At 43.3% G+C, this 19,014-nt stretch overlaps 1 long non-coding RNA gene across 2 annotated transcripts in view; it reads left to right on the top strand.

Annotated features, from left to right (window-relative positions):
• The window catches only part of LOC109446218 (uncharacterized), a 42,624-nt gene that overhangs the window by 5,439 nt on the left and 18,171 nt on the right, over window positions 1-19,014 (top strand). Inside the window, exons 4-6 of one of the 2 annotated variants that reach the window (XR_002137168.2) lie at window positions 2,726-2,841; window positions 16,619-16,872; window positions 17,188-17,276. This is a non-coding gene — a long non-coding RNA (uncharacterized LOC109446218). Of the gene's footprint in view, window positions 1-2,725; window positions 2,842-16,618; window positions 16,873-17,187; window positions 17,277-19,014 lie in introns of those variants that run through there. The other variant, XR_012498717.1, reaches the window with a different exon arrangement.

Genomic DNA, 19,014 nt, shown 5'->3' with positions numbered 1-19,014 from the left:
AATGAATTTAGTGCTGTAACGCTCACGAACCAGCTAAGCAACTTTAGGTGCCAGAAGTAAAGGCGCCCTCCTGGGAAATGAGAATTCTAATTGTGCCTTTAAGGGCACCGGTGTTGCTCACTCTTGTTTTTATTTCTCAGTCTGAACCCAGAGTCGGTCTTGTTTCAGAAGAATGTTGGTCAAAGTTAAGACCAATGCCCTAGATGCTTTGACAGTGGCCCCAGGCAGCTGTGACTATTTCCAGTTGAAAAATATGAAGCATCCTCTTACAATTCTGAGGATGGATTTGGAACAGGAGAAAGCAAGTTATTTCCAGAGTGGCTCTCCATTGCTCTTACGTAGCAGGCGAGTTTTGGGTGCTGGAGCCCAGACATCTCCCTTCCTCCCGTTTGTGCACAAACCACTGTGCCTGATGGACATAGAGGAGAAAGGGCTGAATTTATTCCTGGGGCCAGGACTGAGACCCACGCAGATATTGAATTTGAGCGCTACCCGTGAGGTGGTGCCCTCTGGTTGCATCATGGGTGGACTATGTCAGGAATAAGTCGGGGCCACCACCAGCACTGAGATTTGAGAGAAAGGGACTGAGTCTCAGAAACTCATCTTGCAAATATTAGATAAACACTCCGTTTACACCACCGGATGGATGCCCACCAACTCCCCAAGTAGCTACATAATAAGCACTGGCCCAGAAGGGGACACAGACGTGATTTTGTCAAAAGCAACTTGGTTGAGTCAATGATTTCTAAAAATAATGATGATAATTTGGTTGAAAATGAACAATCTCTAATCGCTGTTGGTTGTTTTCTTTCTTTTTCTTTCCCCCCCAAATATTTGCAAATTGTGTGTACCAAGGGGCATCTTTGAAACCTTTTATTTCTCTAAGCAATTTTGTCTGTTTTTCTAGAATTTATCCAGTTGTATTCCTCTTTTTCCACCCTCTCCTTTATTTCTAATTTATTTTCATCCAGTTATTCTGGCTTTGTGTTGGTTTGTTACAGCCAAGGTTGAAGCAACCAAAATGTTCAACAATAGAAGTTTTGTGGAAAACAATTCAAAAGTCTAACAGTGGATTGCTTAAATAAATTATAAAAGGCTTTGTATTCTGCACCAAGACATTAAAAATATGAGTTGGTAATTTGTGCTATTCAATTTTGCCCCGTTCAAAAATTTCATGAACACGTTGGCGGATGAGCAAAGCAGGTTAAAAATAAATTAGGGGGAAAAATGTAAACCCTGAAAAATTCCAGATAATTTTTTCCTATTTTGTCATATATGGTTTAGAATTATTTTTATAAAGTCAGCTGACATTCATTACATTAAAAGAGGCACAAGCAAGCAAAACAAAGCTAATAATGATGGCAGTATTTCTAGCCATCCAGTGACAACCACTGTCACTTCAGTATGTTCCCAACTGGATGATTTTCTGTGCATTTGATCAGGTTTTTGCCTCCAACACTCCACCAAAATGGCCAACAGCGTGGCTACATTCTCAGTCCTCGTTCCCCTTGACGTATCTACCAGACACGGATGATGCTGTCTCCTCCTGGAAGCAGTTTCTTCACCTCGTTTTCAGAACAGTGCAATATCCTGGTTCTCCTCTGCCTTCCCACGCTGCTCCTGCTCCTCTCCCTCACTTCTCGCCGTTGCCACGCTCCAGCGCTCAGTCCTGGGAATTCCGTCTCGATGCCCTCAGGCAGTGTTTTGCCTTAAAAATACCGATTTTTCTATGATGCATTCATTTACTGATTCAACACATATTTACCGGGTATCTATTAAGTGCCCAGCACCTGTTCTAGTCACTGATGATTTTTTTTAAAAAAGAAAAGACAAAAATCCCCAGTCTTCATGGAACTTCTATAGCAGGAACATTTGCATGGATGGGGAGGAAGGCCTGGAAAATTGCAAAATAAATGTAAAATATCACATGTTAAAGAGTGATGCACTGGGTTGAATGGTGTTCCCCCAGAATGTGTGCCAACCTAGGGCCTCAGAATGGGACCTTATTTGGAAATAGGGTCTTTGCAGATGTAATTAAGAAGAGGTCATGTCATGCTGGACTAGAGCCTATATTCTATGATTGGTGTCCTTATAAAAGAGTCATGTGGAGACAGAGAAACGGGGAAGAAGGCCATGTGAAGAAGGAGGCAGAGACTGGAGAGGTGCAGCTGCAAGCCAAGGAACGCCAGGCTCGCCAGCAGCTGCTCTAAGCGGGGAGAGAGCAGGAAGGTTTCTCCCTCAGAGCCTCCAAAAGGAATCCATATGCCAACACCTGGATTTCAGACTTCCGGCCTCCAGAACTGGGAGAGAATAAATTGGTTCTTCTCAGCCACCCAGTATGTCGTGATGTGTGAGAGCAGCAACAGCCTTCAATAAATGAGAAGAGACACATGTGCTTGTTTCATTTTTGCAAAGATGGGGTCATGCTACACCAGAATCATATACTGTAATCTCTCCCAGTCTCGGGAAACAGAAGGCGGGGTCTTGATCCACTTTCCATCTGTGAGCCTGACAGCTGTAGCTACTGCACAGGTGTGGAGAGCAGTCCACTTGCTGTGCCTTCATTTCCTGCACCCATTGAAGTGGCCCCACTTCATCATGCAGGGGACCAGGGAACCGGGAAACCTTAAATCAGATAAGCCAAGAGCCTCATTTCAGGCACTAGCCCTATAGCTGTTACTGGATGGAGTAACTTGAATGTCTTCTCTTTTCCTCCTGGTTGCAGGAACGGTGAGTGGAGCATCCAGGCAGAGAGGTCCTGCAGGCAGAGAGACACTGGACCGAAATGCAGAATAAAGGTTGAGCTGAACTGACAGACCTGGGTGTCTGTAGCCTTGAAATGTGAGTTGATGTCCCAATGGCAGGAAAAGAAACTATACAAAATAATAAATAAAGCAGAAATCTGGGTTCTGGTGAATGGCAGGTAGGGAACCTGAAGAGGGAGGTTGACAGACGTGATTCATGAAAATTAGGAGGAGGAGGCGGATTAGGCTCAAAAGAAGGAAGAAATTATGTTCGCGCTAATTAGTACTACAGGGGAAATGAACCTAATCCTTGAGTTTTCAAACTTATTTAGATATTTGTTTTGAAAAGCTCACGTGAGTCAGCAGAACTCATAAAGCAGATAAGCTCTGACCCGGGGGTTGGCAGGGTTGGCAGACCCTGCAGGACCTTGGGGGCGGCTTTGATCCCAGCATAGTGTGGGAACTATTGGCTTTGGTATCTCATTTATTTAATGGTGAAATTGAGGCTTAAGTTTGGATTTAATTTTACTTAACTAAAAGGAGGTCTCTGTGTCAGATTAGATCCTCTCCCAGGCATTGTTTAATGAAAACATTCAATAATTTAGTGGACTCTCAAATCTCCCCCTTCAGAATCTTATGCTGAAAGGTCTGTCATGTGATTGTCCCACGGCCTCCAAGCTCCCCCTCGCGTGTTGGTCTTTCCCCCCTTGTTTCCCAGGGGCACTAATCAGTTTCTTCAAATTCAAAATGTTGGCTTTTCCTGCCCTCTGTCCTCTGAATCCAGGCTCCCTCACTTACTCTCTCCTAACTCCAAATTCTCCTTCATTACACCTGAGCTTTCCAAGGGGAGAGATCGTGCTTTATGATGCCAAACAGTATGGGGCCCCAAATAAGTGATGCGTGCGTTAATTTGGCTTAAAAACAAGACTGTTGGGAAGGAGGTGTAAATGGACAGGGAAGAAAATAGAAAGTTTATCAATGATAAGAAAGCAAGAGAGAGAAAGAGATCTATGAGGTGGTTGGATATTATACATTGAGATTAAATTTGTGTTTATCGTCATTGTGACTTTTCCCCACCTGTATTCCAAGTAGGTAGCCGGGATGGTAGGGAATAAAGTGGGAACTCCTTCCAGGCAGCCCCCTTCCTGGCCTGTGTTCTTCTTGAGGGGTTTGTGTCAGAAGTGAGGAGAAGTAGAAGCTGTGAGGAAAAGAAGAGAAACGGCCCTCGTTTGGGCAGGGCAGAGGTTGTTGGGCTGCCCAAGTTGTGGAATGTTAGGTGGGACTCTTCACTGCAACGACAGAACCCAACTGAAAGAGGCTGGTGGTTAGAGAAACCGTAATGGCTCCCACAACTGCGGCTGTAGCTTCTGGCGTGGCTGAATTCTGTTGCTCGGAAGGACTTGGTCTCTTGGTCGCTCTGGTGGCTCGGCTGCTCACTGAGCTGGCTCCTTTCTACGTCAGATTCTGTCATGTAGGATAATCCCACTTAGTACGGAGTCTACAGCGGACCAAGATGAAGCCCAGCAGACAGAACTTCCCAGGGAGGAATCCTAGGCACTGATTTTCATTGTTTCGGATTGGCTTAAAACTTGGTTCGGGAGCTGTTAGTCACGTATTAACCCCACATATTCTGGGGTGGTTTCCTACAAAGAAATTGAAGGGCTATTGCTGGAAGAAGGGGAAATGTATTGGGCAGGCAAACATATCAGACACCCACTTCCACCTATAGGGACAAAGTCCGTTTGAGGGAACGGCTGCAGGGACAGCCTATGTGGACTTTCGCTATAGTGAATCTCCACCTAGGACCTTGCCAATAATGTCTAACTTACCTCGGTTAGTTACACCCATTCTCCAAAGGTCAGGCATGAGTGTTAACATAAAATGACATTTTACAGTGGGTAAAGATGTGGGTTTTTGTTCAGATAATGTCATTCATCTAAACTGCTGGCTGACAGGTATTTCCTATTAAAATAGTACTGCTTTATTGTTGCTCTTCCTTAACTAATTTTGTTTTCCCGAGATACTTTTTTTGTCGAGCATTTCCCTGTTTTTAGTGTTTTCATGAATGGCAGTTCCCTGCCTTACAATATCTGTCCTTTAAAGAGGGCAGCCTGAGGCTCCCAGAGGCAAGGTGAGCTGCTCAGAAGGTCACGCAATTAAGAAGCACGGAGATTGGGACCGAGGTTGTCTGCTCTCTAAACTGTCTGAGATGAGGCCCCAAGCCGGCTTGGAGTTCGGACCCTGGTCCTAGTCTTCTTTTTCTCTTCATATGAACTTGCTGATAATTTCTCCATGCTGAATTGTGTTTAGCAGCTAACATCGAGGGAGCTGATGCCATTTGATAAAATGGCAACAGCTCTATTTGATAAGACCAGCCACAATTTATTGCTGCGTTAACCTCTCTGTTGCTGAGGCAACCAGTATCCTGAATTCAGACTTGGGCTATTTCAGTTAAGTTTAAAAATTTATTACCTTACAACCACTCAGCCCATCACTTTGCTTATGTCCCATTCCTATGAGTCACACTGACCCCATAAGAGTCGCCTCTAACTCGAAATTAACTAAGACCTGTGGCTTGGGGGCACATGGAGAACTGGGATAAATGTGTTGTGACTCATGCTACGAGTGGCCTGCTCATCTGGCTGTGAGTACTCCGAACAGAACGGGCTGAGGGACCCTCCACGCTGGTCTTTCAAGGAGCCTGCCCTTTATTGCGCCATCACAGGTCACAGCAGCATGGGCAAGCTTAGTTCCCAAGAACTAGACAGGTCCATGGTTAATTCAGTAACATAAAAGCGTTGCTGGTGTCGTCGTGGGTTAGTGGAGAAAACAAGTGCAGAAACAAATCCACTTCGTAAAGCCATCCTCAGAATGGTTTTGGCTTCATCTTCTTCCTTGCTGCTTCGGGGAACATCAGGTCCTTTTGCTGTTTGGTCTTCTTAGTTAACTGCCCCTGCTCTCCCATCACCACTTGCATCACTCTGATCTGAGCTCCCAGCACCCCTCGGCTGGACAGCTGTGCTAACTTCTGATCTTCCTGCCTCCTCCCTATCCTGGTACCTCATTCATACAACCAACAGACATGTATTCACAATCTGCTCTGTCCTCCATGCTGGGGACACTGCTTAGCTCACGGTCCCATAGAGGAGAGAGACGAGCAAGCAAGCAATTGCAATGCATTTGTTACACCATAAGCACCAGGGACGGGAACCATGTTGGTTGTATTCTTTGTGCCTAGTATTGTTGAATAAGTCAATGAACAGTTTTTGAGAGTTGTAACTAAACACATGTTCCAAGAGCTATGAAAATCTTTAGAAGACAGAGATTGACTGAGTTGTCAAGGAAAGGGACTGGGAGGACAGGTGAAACTCGGCAAGGAAGTGGCAAGGAGCCTGCAGGCTCGCCTCCTCCAAAGCCTTTCCTAGTTGCTCCAGTCCTTGGAGATTCTCTTCTTCTAAACAGACACTTTAAAATATTTTGGCACTTCATTTTCCTAATGGCGTTGGTTTTTTTATATGGATGTGTCATGTGTCTCTAATTCAACTACAGTGTCTTTGAGAGACTACAATTTCTTTCCTATATTCATAGACCAGATATTCATAAGTGTAATCGCTTATTAATAAGATGTATTCTACTTTGGGAATGGCTTTCTGTACATTTTATTAATTCATAAGCCATAAGGAATACTTCCCCTCAAGTGTCAGTTTCTGTGTGACTTATAATTGTTAACATCTAAACCTTTAATAACTTACCCAGGTCTGGGACAGGGTCAGAAATTTTAATGTGCCAAGTATAACTATTAGTTGTGGTTCAGTCAGAAATGCAAATGAAGTATCTTTAGATAAATCAAAGGAAAACCAGTATTTGATTTACCCAACACTTTGATTTCAAAAATACACTGGTCCCATTAAAAAACAAATTTAGAGAGGATTAAATACTAATGAATATATTATTTGTCAGTTTTAGCAAGTAATACAGCACAGAGATCTCGTGAGTCTATATGTATATAGTAATCGACCTCAAGTAGCTGGCATAGAAACCACTTTGGAGAATTGAACTGTCAGAGGGCTTTGTTCTAAGCATTTGTGGGAGCTCACGTGTTTTTCTTAACTGGTCTAAAATAATTTGTTTTAGTTTGGTTCTTGAATGCCATTAGTAAAAGACTCAGATAATTTCAATATGTGATGTTCAAACCCCAATGTAAAGGGATTTTCAAAATTAGTCAGAACTCGAAAAATAAGTTAGAATCAAACCTTAAATAGTAGTTGTCATGTGTCTGTTTGTAAAAAAGAGATTTTTCTCTCTTCATTTACATCAGTTTAAGTAAAAGTTGATTATAGCACAAATGCAACAGTGGCATCCTGTGGCTTGGCCTGTGAATGACAAGTGTGTGTCACAGTTGTGGCCTGAGGGGCTCCGATTCATGGCTCCACAGAGATACAGAATTATTGAGGAGAACATGACGATGCCAGGACAATAAAACAAACATCGCTTACTTTTTTGAGACCTAAAAATCATTATAAATGAAACTTCATGTTTTTTTTTTAATCTTTAGTTCATGAGAATGAAGTGCACGTGTAATTTAAAACTGAATTGAAAATAAAGCTGCAGCCATTTACTTAGTTTTTTTAAAGCTCATTTTTTTGGGGAATCCAATATGGGGTTTTCCTCTGTAATTTTTACACAGAGAATATGCCATTGTTTCTCTCACAATGTTATTACAACATCCGATTACTTACAGATTAAATGGTGTGTTTATCTTTCTCCCAGTTTATAGAAGAGAAAGAGAGAAATGAGAGGAACATTTTAAAAATTGTAATTCTTATGTAGGTGCGGGAAATGGAGTAGAAGAATCCATACCAAACCATTAACGACTGCCAACCCTTTATTTTTTTATTCCCAGAAATAAAATGCAACTGAGTCTTTGGTGCCCTTTGTACACTCAGTGGCCTTTCTCTCTACCTTGGAAGGACGTTGCTATCATAGCTTACTGTGCAAGATTCCAGCTTTTCACTTTTTTTTTGCATTTTTAATATATTCATAAATCACATAGTATTGCTTTCTCTTATTTAAAAATTTTATATAAATAGCATTATGGTATACATATTCTATTAATTTTTGACTCAAGATGCAACTGAACTCTCATAAATGCTCACCTTGAGTGAAAAAAAATAGGAAATGTGAATACCATAATTCTATTTATATAATTTTTAAAATAAGCAAAAAATATGTATATAAAAATAAAGGCATTTGGATTTCCACTTTTGAAAATTACCTATTTTCATTTTCTTCCCCACTTTCCTATTGGGGTGCAGCCATTCTCTTATTTATTTGTTTGTTTATTGATTTATGTTTTCTCCATTAAATATAAGTTCTCTGATTAAAAAATATTTATCAACTTCTTTGTTATAGATTCTGCAAATATCTTCTCCAAGCTGTTTTTTTTTTTAAATCTCTAACTTTGATTATGGTATATTTTGTCATAAAGACATTTTCACTTCTGGGTATGTCAGTTATTGTAATAAGTTGCAATAAAATCCAGTCTGACTAGTTTAAGCAGAAAAGAAATTTATGAGAGACGCTAGGGAGCTCACGTAAGGTTTGGGAGTGATGGGAAAAGAGGCCTGAGACTCAATGAAATGAACACTCCCAGAACCAACTAGCTCTTTCAGGAATCTGCCACCAATCCCTGAACCACAGGACTCTGCCCTTCCACACTCCAGCGAAACAGTGGAGGCCCCGGGAGGTCCAGCAGCCAGCCAGCTTCCTCACTTCCGCCTGAGGCCTCTTGTGGCGTCTGATGGGCCTGTTCGGTCACGTGCTGCACCTTGGCTGGGAAGCAGTCAGGGAAAGTACTGCCTTAAGATTCTCCTTGGGAAAGCTAGACTCGCAGTCGTGTGGTGAACTAGCACAGGGTAGCCAGGATAGCAGGAAGGTCTTGGCAGATTCACGAAAGGCATATTCATTCGAGGTCCTAAAGATATTCTCCTACACATTCCAGTAGTTCTCTGTTGCAGTTTTTCACATTGAGGTCTTTAATTCTTCCAGAGTTTATTTTTGTCTAATGGGTATAGGAATCTAATGCTATTTCTTCATATGAAAAGCCAGTGTTTCCATCCTTTCATCACTCATCTGTACTGCTTCCTAGATCATATTCCGCTTTCTTATATGTAAATAGATTTGCGTTAGGCTCTCTGTTCGGTTCCAGTGTCTGTTTTCTGCCCAGAATTCTGTATTTCCATTCCTGCGGCTGAATATTTGAATATTTTGATATCTGCAAGGCAACTTCTCTGCCCACTTCATTGTTCTTCTTTTCAAAATGATCCTTATTTTTCATAATTTAAATTTTCATATGAATTTTAGAATCAATTTAGAAACTCAAAATATTCTACAGGGATTTGGTTTGGAATTTAGTTAAATTTGTAGAAAATGTAGGCAGAATTGACATTAGGCTTTTGAGTCTTCCTACCTATTACTCAGATCTTCTTTTATGTTCTTTACTAGTTTTATTTTTATTTTCCAGAAAGCTCTTAAACATTTTATGTGATATTATTTCTTAGGTTCTTTACAGTTTTTGCTACTATTGTGCATTGGCCATTTTTTGTTTCAATTTTATTTCCTAAAATATTGTTGCGGGCATACAGGCAAACATACATTGAATTTTATATGTTGATTATTTGTTGATGTCTCTGCATTTTCTATACCTAGAAATAGTTTTTTCATTTACTTTCCAAACCTCACACATTTTCTTCCTTTTTCTTCGTTTTTTCTTAATGCATTCACTGGTATTTCCTGTGTAAAGTTGAATTCTGGCAGCCATAGCTGCCCTGCTTGCCTTGTTATTGCTTTTAATGGGAATACTCCAGAAGTAAGTGATACAATTGCTCTAGGTTTTTAGTAAAAAGCCTTCATCTGATTAAGGAAGTTTCCTTCTAGTTCTAGTTTTTCCTGAGTTTTCTTTTAGATGAGAGTAGGTATTGAATTTAGAAAATACGTTATTTTATTTTTCGGATGGTCCCACATTCCTGGGAGAAACCATAATTAGTAATGATCGTTTTAAAAAATATATACTGGTTGGATTTAATTTGCTAATATTTATTTAGGACTTTTCATCTATATTTTTAAGTGAGATTCCCTGTAGTTTTTTTCTCTTGTATTGTACTTGTTTCATTTCGGTGTCAAACCTATAATAGGTTTACAAATTAAGTGGCTTGCTCTCCTTTTCAATTTTCTGTAAGCTTATATAAGATAGAGATGATCCTTTTCTTGAAGGTTTAGTAAAATTCACTGTTGAAATCATCTAAGACTAGTGTCTTTTGGGGGAGGTTGTTGGGAGGTGGGGACATTTGATTGTCAAATCAATTTTTTAGTGCCAAAATTGTTTCATTCAGTTTTTCTATATCTTCTTCAGTCAGTTTCAGAAAGCTATTTTTTTCTAGAAAAGAGCAATTTCACCTATATTTCCAAATTTATTGGCATAAAATTGTGCAGCAGATTCCCTTATGATTTTTTCCATTTCTATTGCATCTGGGATACATCATATTTTTCTATTCCTAATGTACTTCATTCATTTTGATTGTTGAATAATACTTTATGGTATGGATAGCCACGATTTAGTTATTCAAGTAACAGTTGATGGATATTTGGGCTGTGTCCATTTTGGGCTATTAGGAATAATGCTGCTGTGAACATAAGTGTATATGTTTTTATGATACATGTTTTCCCTTGGGGGCATGCACTGAGGGGTGTAACTTCTATGTAAACACGAAAAGGGAGGAGATTATTACACATTAGCAGCATGCAAGGAAATCTTGGTGAAGATGGCAGTCTGCTTTTCTGCAGCTGGTCGTGAGAGTGGGGTGATGGGATGTCTACTGCACCGCTCCCTCGCCTTCACCAGCACCTCAGTTAGTTAAGATTCTTTGCTTGATCAGACGACCCAGACTTTTAGTCTGGCGGAGTGTGAATCATTGGTGATTCTGCCATGTGGAGTTGATGTAGTCCTGTTTTTAACTTGACCATGGGGCAGGCAGTACAGAAACCCTAAGGAGTGAGCCCCAGCTTCCGTGAACACTGTTCAGCACCCACCCTCCAGCCATCACTGTGATCTCCCTTTTATCTATTCCCTTCGTGGCCTCAGGACATGGAAATGCCAGGTTGCAGTTTTAGTTCCAGTTTAAGGGAACTGGTGATAGGTCTATTGGTGGAAGATCAGAGAAGCTACAGCTACAGAGCTTGTTACCTGTGTGTGTGAAGGCTTTGGGGAAAATGGACACACAGAGTATTGCTACAGCTCTTTCTAGCATCAAATGGTCTTCTAATAATTCCACTCCTATGTATATACCCCATAGCATTGAAAATAGATGTTCAAATAAACACATGTACACACACGTACGCATATGTTCATAGCTGCATTAGTCACAATAGTCAAAAGGTGAAAGCAGCCCAAATGTTCATCAATGGTAACTAGACAAACAAATGTGGTTATGAACATATAATGGAATATTATTCAGCCATAAAATGGGATGAAGTATTGATACATGTTGCAATGTGGATGAACCTCAAAAATATTGTGCTAAGTGAAAGAAGCCAGACACAGATGGTCACTTATTGTATGAGTCCACTGATACGACATACAGAACAGCTGAATCCACAGAAATGGGAAGCAGATTTGTGGTTGCCAGGGCCTGGGGAGAGGAAGGATTAGGAGCAACTATTTAATGGGTGTGGGGTTTCCTTTTGGGGTGATGAAAATGTTTTGCAAATGGGCAGAGATAGTTGCACAACATTGTGAATGTATCAAATGCCACGGAATTGTTCACTAAAAATGGTTAATTTTATGTTATGTGAATGTCACCTCACTAAAAACAAATAAACAAAACCCTCTAGGGTCTTACATTCATTGCACATTGGAAAGACAGATTGCATTTGCATTCCTCTTTGATGTTGTACATGTTATAGAACCCCCTTGGAGAGAGCTGGTTTTTAGTGAGAAATTAACACATACACAGAAATCATTTTTTCTTGTAAGCCCAGAGCCCTGAGAGACACCTATAACTGTGCAGAATCACTTCATGTAATGAGTGATTTAAAGCAAAAGTAACAACCTAAATTTTAGATGCTTACAATTGGTCCATTTGATGAGATTTAGCCTTTTGGTTGGGAGCAGCCCCCCCAGGAGAGCACAGGTGCCCTTTCCTTTACAAGACCCCCTTAAGGACCATAATACAGACCAATTAGGTGGAGGCAAAACCAGACAGCCTCAATTTGTCAGAAGCCTTGCTCTGTTTCCCCACATGGTTGGGGTCTGATAAAATCCCATATACTGTTTGGCCCAGCACATTCTTCTCAGTGCGTACACACCCCAAGGGGAGTTTTAAGGGACATTTAATCCTCATGTTTCTGGTTCATTTTCCCTTAACTCATCAAAACCAGGTTATGAAAGATTGCTTTGATCTCTAACAGGACTCGTTCACGAGAGACATGAGGCCATTACTTTCAGAACAGAAAGTTGTGCTCTGCCAAGAGTTTGGGAGTTAACAGCATGATGTTTAAGCTTCATCCGAGGCACATGACCTTTGAGACCCAACTGGGTCCTAAACTTGGCTCAGGGAGGCCTCCCGCCCTCCAGCCTAATAAAGCCCATTAATTAACTGTCAGACCAGCTGTGTAACAAGTGAATGTTTAGTGGTGGTGCCATTTTCTTGGTTCCAGGCCAGAAACGATAGGTATAAAACTTACACCATTAGTGAGACATTTCAGAGAGAAACTGGTATTTACATAATGAAGGGCTGCCTACCAAAGAAAATGTGCATTGCAGGACATGTATTTTTAAAAAGTTAAATGTAAGCTAGTCTGTTCACAGCAGCCTTCTACAGGTACCATATGCACTTGAGGGTGAATTACCATGAGGCTAATATGGGATTCCCTGTCCTATTGCTCTACGGTTTGTGGAGTTCGATGCCTGAAGTAAAGGATGGAGGATACGTATATTATCCATCTCTGACAAAAATTCCTGCTTGAATAGACTTGAACTGTCTTCTGGTGAGATAAGGTTGTAAAAGGTGCTAGACTGGGGTCTTAGGTAAAGTTCTTCAGTTTGTCAGGGACAGAAACCACGGCTTGAACAAAAAGAGGAATTTGTTGGAAAGATCTGGAGGCATCGTGCAGCATTAAAGAATGAGCTGGACACACGCCATATGACGGGCCCCAGGGCAGCTCGGGGCCTCAGTGGCTGCAGTTCCTGGTGTCTCTCATTTTCAGATGGACCTGAGAATTCAGAGCAGAAACTTCACAGAGCGTTAAGCATGGGAGAAGATTCTGTGACATGTGTGGCGGACAGGCTAGATGGTCCCAGCTCTGCTCCCCCACCAAATGCGGTAGTTAAATGTTTACAAGACCTGAACAATTGTAGCATCTGAGCCGGACGTGTCCTTTGATGTCACCCCTTCTTCTTTAGCCCGACACGAGGGCCTCTGCATCTGTTGTAACAGTTCCCAGGATGGGAAATTTACTACTTACAAGGACAACCTCTCCCATGACTGGGCCGCATGAAATACAGAACAGTCTTCTGTGGTGGCGAAGTTTGGCTTACACAGCGTCCACATGAAAATCCTGCATGTACCGAAGACAAATCAATACTCTGTCCTCCAAGAGTTTTCTCTTATTCTAGCTAAGCATGTTTAACGGCTTCAGACAGTTTTTCTATAATGGAGTTTTTCACCCTGTCCAACATCTCCTGCACACTATTTAGTCTCAAGTAGCCCTCTTATAATGTAGTGCCTGGGATGGAATATACACGCCAGACATGAACTTCTGCACAACAAACTTCTGTTAACGTGGCTTTAGATTGTATTCGTGTTACTATGTTGACTCAGCTTGTGCTTGTGGGCCATGCATGAACTGAAGCTAAGTCAGCAACCCTGTTAGACTCTGTGCACTGAATTCTCTAAACTTAAATGTGGGTGCCATAGGATGCAAGTCAGAGGAACAGTGAGTAGTCACTGTCCAGAGTATTTGGATTTTTGACCCTGCCTTCCATGATATTAACTGTGCTCCCCACCAATCAACAGGCATGGATTTTATTCCTCACTCCACGTCATTGATTAAGAAAAAAAAAAGTTGAACTGTCAAGAGCCAAATACAGAGCCTTTTGATCTACACGAGAAATGTCTCCACACATTGACACTGAACAGTAGACTTTGAGGGCAGTTACTCACTCAACTGTGAATCAGCCCAAATGCAGGGTTTTTCCGAACGTATCTTGTGGAGAAACTGTTCCTCTAAATATTGATAAGATTTACTTAAAAAAACAAAACAAAACAAAAAAAAACAGTTCTCAGAGTCTCTCTTATCGTACCCAGTGAACCATTAAGAACATGGAATCTTCTGTGTGTCTGTGTGCAAGGATATCTCATCTTGTGAAATCCCGTAAAGCACTCGTGGGAAACACGGCTGGCCTGATTCCGTCATCAGGTAGCGTGCAACCTTCCAGGGCGTTCCAGTGGGGTTTCAACAAGAGGCCTGATTAAGGGCTCTGCTCTACTCCAGATGCACGCTGCCTGCAGCATGCCTCTGTTCTTCCAATCTGTTAGCTCTGTCAAAGGAGGAAATAAGGACGGTGAAGAACTGAGCCAAAGGGGTGAAGAGTAATAAAGGAACAGGAGATCCCAGGTCTGGAAGTGGCCAAAGCATTAGGTAGAGGGAAGAGAGACAAAGATTGAATCAAAGGTCGGGCCACTGTGCCAGCTAAGAGCCAGAAGGAGAGCCCAAGCTAGCTCTCCAGTTAGCTGGTGTCGTCATGAGCAGGGGCAGCTGCGTTTTGAGTTAAAGTGGCATATGCCTTCGCCTTTTAGTGTCCAGATCCTGCTCTGACGGTGTTAGAGTAAAGGAGCTTCTTTCTCTGCTCCCTCTGACCCTATGCTGCCGGCCCAGCGGGATCAGCCTCTCTGTTCTTCTAAGCTAGAGATGGACACATAAACACCTTTCGTCGTCTTCGGGATGTGCCACAAGCCTTCATTGCTTTTGGGTTTTAGCCTTTCTGGCATTCTTCTTCCTCTTCCTCCCTCCCTTTCCTAGTCATCCTTGGTTCTTTGTCCCATTTTCTGTCTTTAATACATTTCTCTTTTACAAGTTCTGTATACTCATTAGCACCTGCCTTTGCTCTTGGACCATTTCTACTTAGTTAAATGGCAGAATCCTACAGCTGGATTTATTCGTGCGGTGGATGTACTCCTGGAAAAAATGAATTTCAGTAAATTGAATTACATTTTTAACACCCATGGGGAGCTTGAAATTTACAGGTGCTTCTTCCAGTGGCTCTTTTTCTATAAAGTTGAAGAATGCTTTTTGTAAGTCAAATATCCTCTAATTTGCCAATGTCATAAGTCTATAAATTTAGTTTTCTTAAGTCACAGTTAATCTAAATCAATAAGCACTGCATTTTAAAGTTTATCAAGTATCAAAGTATCTGGTCAGTTGACTAGAATTAATTGATGTGATTTCATGACTGTGCTCAGCTTTGCAGTATGATTTAAGGTTCACACTTAGTAAATTAAATGAGATCATTTTATAACTACTCACAGTACCAGGCTGACTCAATGAGTAATGTGCACGATGGAATCCTGGGTCTACACTAGCCCAGGTGGAACCTTCTATTGTTGCCCTTCCATCACTTATTCATTCACCAAACAAGTGCCTAGAATATTCTGGAAACTTGGAATACAAATGCTTCTGGTTTACTTCACATCAGACAATTACTTAGAGTAATTCAGTGCCAGCCATCCAACCCTAAATCTCTACAAAGATGTTAATTATTAATTAGATGGGGATTCACACAATCCAAGGAAAGAGCCAGACCTACAGGCATTCTGGAATCAAGCTGGAATGTACTGGAAAAAAGTACGAACAGGAACTTCACCGATGTTGGAACACAGCCAGGGGCTCTTTCCTTGGACGTGGAAGGGCCAAAAATCAATGGTGAGACCATGGGAAAGCGACAAATTTAAGTCAATTCTGGCCATGTCTCAGTAGCCAGAAGGACAAGGAGAAGAAAAATAGGTAACGTGCTGTTAGAACCTGCTCCCCATGTGCCAGATGCTATTATAAGCACTTTGTGTGGATTGATCCATCCAGTCCTTACAACTCCCCATGAGGTAGGTTCTGTTATAATTTCTATTTTATAAATGAGGCCAATGCAGCACAGAGAGGTTAAGTATCTTCCTCAAGGTTGCATAGCATATAAATGGCAGGGTTGGGGTCCATCCAGGCAGCCTGACCCTGGAGCCCATGCTTCGGTGGTCACAGGGCTCAAGTGAGATTGATGGAAGCCTCTTGGCTCTGGTATGCTGCCTAAGTGACAATATTATTATTAATGCTGCAAATCGCCATCATCAGACTCTCTCACCCACACAGATGCTCTTGATTTCCCCAGGAATAATATAGTCACATGGTTTATACACATCCTCTCCCATTGGAACAAGTACACAACAATCTAACTCTGGTGTATTGCGAAAGTGAGAGATTTAAAAAATCCAAATGACTTGTGGAGAAATTAGAATTTACCTTGGGTCACAGGGTGACAGTCAGAGGGACCTCAAAGCCCCCCGTTCAGAATTCTCTCCCTACTCCCATTTTTCACTTGACTACCTCTCACATCCCCATAAATATGTGTACCCTGGGGGTCTGGATAATGAATTAGAGACGGGTATTGATGGATGAAAAGCTACGAGACAAGACCTGCAAAAAGTGATTCATGAACCTAGGCAACGTTTCATAGCTAAAAATATCAAAGCTGGGGGTTAGCGTTCCAAAACACAGATCTAACCATGTGTCTCCTCTGCTGAAAACCCATTGATGGCTCTGCTTTATCACAGGGCGAATCCTCGAGGCTGTGCTCAAGGCCCCCCAAGCGCTGGCCCCAGCAGGCCCTGCGAGTCGTGCTTTCCGGGAAACGCCTGGTAGCCCCTTGCCTCCCCCGCCTCAGTTGTCCTGGGCTCCTGCTCCTCAGGCCCAGCTCAGATGTGCCTGGCCCAGGAAGGGCCTCTCCCAGATAGCCCAGACTGCGAGAGTGGCCGGCTCACGCAGGTCACAGCTCGGAAATTCCTAGGATCCAGGAGGTTAGGAACAGGTCAGTAGAGTCCCAAGAAGGGGAGGCTCCCCAGGCCTGGGGGCAACTGGAGGAGGAGCCAGTCCCCCCCACACCCCATGAGCCCTGTGCTCTGTGGAGCCACAGCCACATCACAGTGCGAGGAGGAAACCCCATGGCCTCCTGGGTAGAGCACTCTCTGCACTCTCTGGTTCTGGACCAAAATCTGCAAGGACACGTAGGATGGGGCTGGAAGACGCAGGGGACCGGCAAACCCCAAAAGGCACAGAACCTCCCAGCACCTGGAAGGCAGGGGCAGGGATGGCCTCCTTGCTGACATTTCTCTGCCTCCTTCAGGTGTGGCCACCCACGCCCAGAACGCTGGGGCACTCTCCAGAACACAAGGAGGTGATGGTGAGTTAAAGAACACGGAGGATGGGCAGGTGGATGTCCCCCCAGGAGCTCACCTTCAGTGCATGTCGCCTTCACTCGCCCGGGTTCATCCGGGGAGCACGGAGGCCAGAGGGCGGCTCCAGGTCAGGGGAGGAGGGCAGCCTCCTGCCCCAGTGGCCACCCAGGACTCAGCTGGCTTCCCTGCCTGGACCACTTCTCCCCATCCCGCCCGTTCACATTCTGCTTTTCTGGGGTCCACCTCAGGTTCCATCTCCTGCATGAAACATTTCCTCCTGTGCTTTCAGCAGCCTCCCCTCTCTGAACTTCTGCAACCGTAAATTACCTGTGGCATAGAATTAAGTGCTTAAATTATTGTTTGGCTTTTTCTTCCCTTTTCTGACTACATTGGAATATATCTCATACTTTGTTCTGTCCCCAACAGTGCTTAGCACATAGCCACTGCCCAACACGGATTTGTGGTTGGTAAAAACAATACAAAAAAGTTCCCTCCCTCCCCCCTCCCTCCCTTTCTCCCTCATTCCTTCCCTCTGGGATCTCAGCAGGAGGAGCGTACGGACCAGAGCTGGGAGCTGGCTGCCGTGAGCCCCCTTTATGGTTTGTCCAGGAAAGCCCCATTGGGGAGGTGCTTTGGAGGACAGAAGCATTTTGCAGATGGGAGCAAAATCAGGCTGTGGGCTTTTGGAGGAGGCAAAATTATAATGTGCATTTCTGTGCGGAGTGAGAACTCTGTAATTTAGGATTTTGCCTAATTGCTGTTTAGAGTTCCCAGGGACAGATTCCTCCTCAGACAGTCATGTGTTTGCCGGAGAGGTGCGCTGTGGAAGGCTCTGTCCCGCGTGGCTCAGAGGTGAGGTGGTGGGACAGGCAGCAGGTTGGTGCCGGAGCTGTGCTGTGTTTCTGGAGCCCTGGTTTGTTCGGCAGTCGGAGCTGCCAGGGGCTATGGGAGCATATTTGCAGACAGCATCTTTGGTCTGTGGCTGCTCCATTTTCAGCTCTGAGCAGCTGGTGGCCAGAGCCGAGGGGACGCCCAAGGCAGGCACATCCGTGTTCTCTCTGCAGCTGGGCTCTCTGTGTGTGCATGTGCGAGGCTGCAGCCTCTCTGTTTCTCATTCACACTGTGGACATTTTGGAAAGTTACCTACTTCCTTGGAAAAATTATTTTGGAGGGTTCCTACATGGTCGTAAGAATGACAGGCAGTTCCCTTGAGTACCCGGGGAGGAATTTGGGTGCTGCAGGCTTCTCCCCTCTGGATCCCCACAGGGATTCAAACCAAACCTGTTGTCTCCCTCTGCCTGAGTGCAGGGCTGTATCCAGCAATCAACTTTTTTTTTTTAAAGAAGGGCATACCAAAAGACAGAAGTTATGGTCGTTTTTATTAATCATGGGCTAACACCTTGGCAAGTGTAAAACAAACACACTTTCCATTCAACTCTTTATAACCTTGTCATTATAAGTTAAGGCCACAGATGTTAAAGCCACAGGGAGCAACGTTTCCAGGTGGGGCAGGGGCCGAGCTAACAGCGTGACATTGTCCAACTGTCCTGTCTCCAGGGCCATTGCTGGATGTGGATCGCGTCACACCTGGCCAAACCTTTCTAAAAGTCAAGCCTGGCTGAAGTGAGCACCCTGGAAGTTTCAAAAGGGACAAAAAAGTACATCCTACTTTGCTACAAAATAGCACAGGGTGACATCGACATATAACTCTGTGTGTGTGTGTGTGTGTGTGTGTGTGTGTGTGTGTGTGTGTAGGCAGCCACTATGGACAGGAA

This window comes from Rhinolophus sinicus, linkage group LG09 (assembly GCF_036562045.2).
Source record: "Rhinolophus sinicus isolate RSC01 linkage group LG09, ASM3656204v1, whole genome shotgun sequence".
In the NCBI taxonomy this organism is placed as follows: domain Eukaryota; kingdom Metazoa; phylum Chordata; class Mammalia; order Chiroptera; family Rhinolophidae; genus Rhinolophus; species Rhinolophus sinicus.
This window is presented reverse-complemented; position numbering and strand designations above follow the sequence as displayed.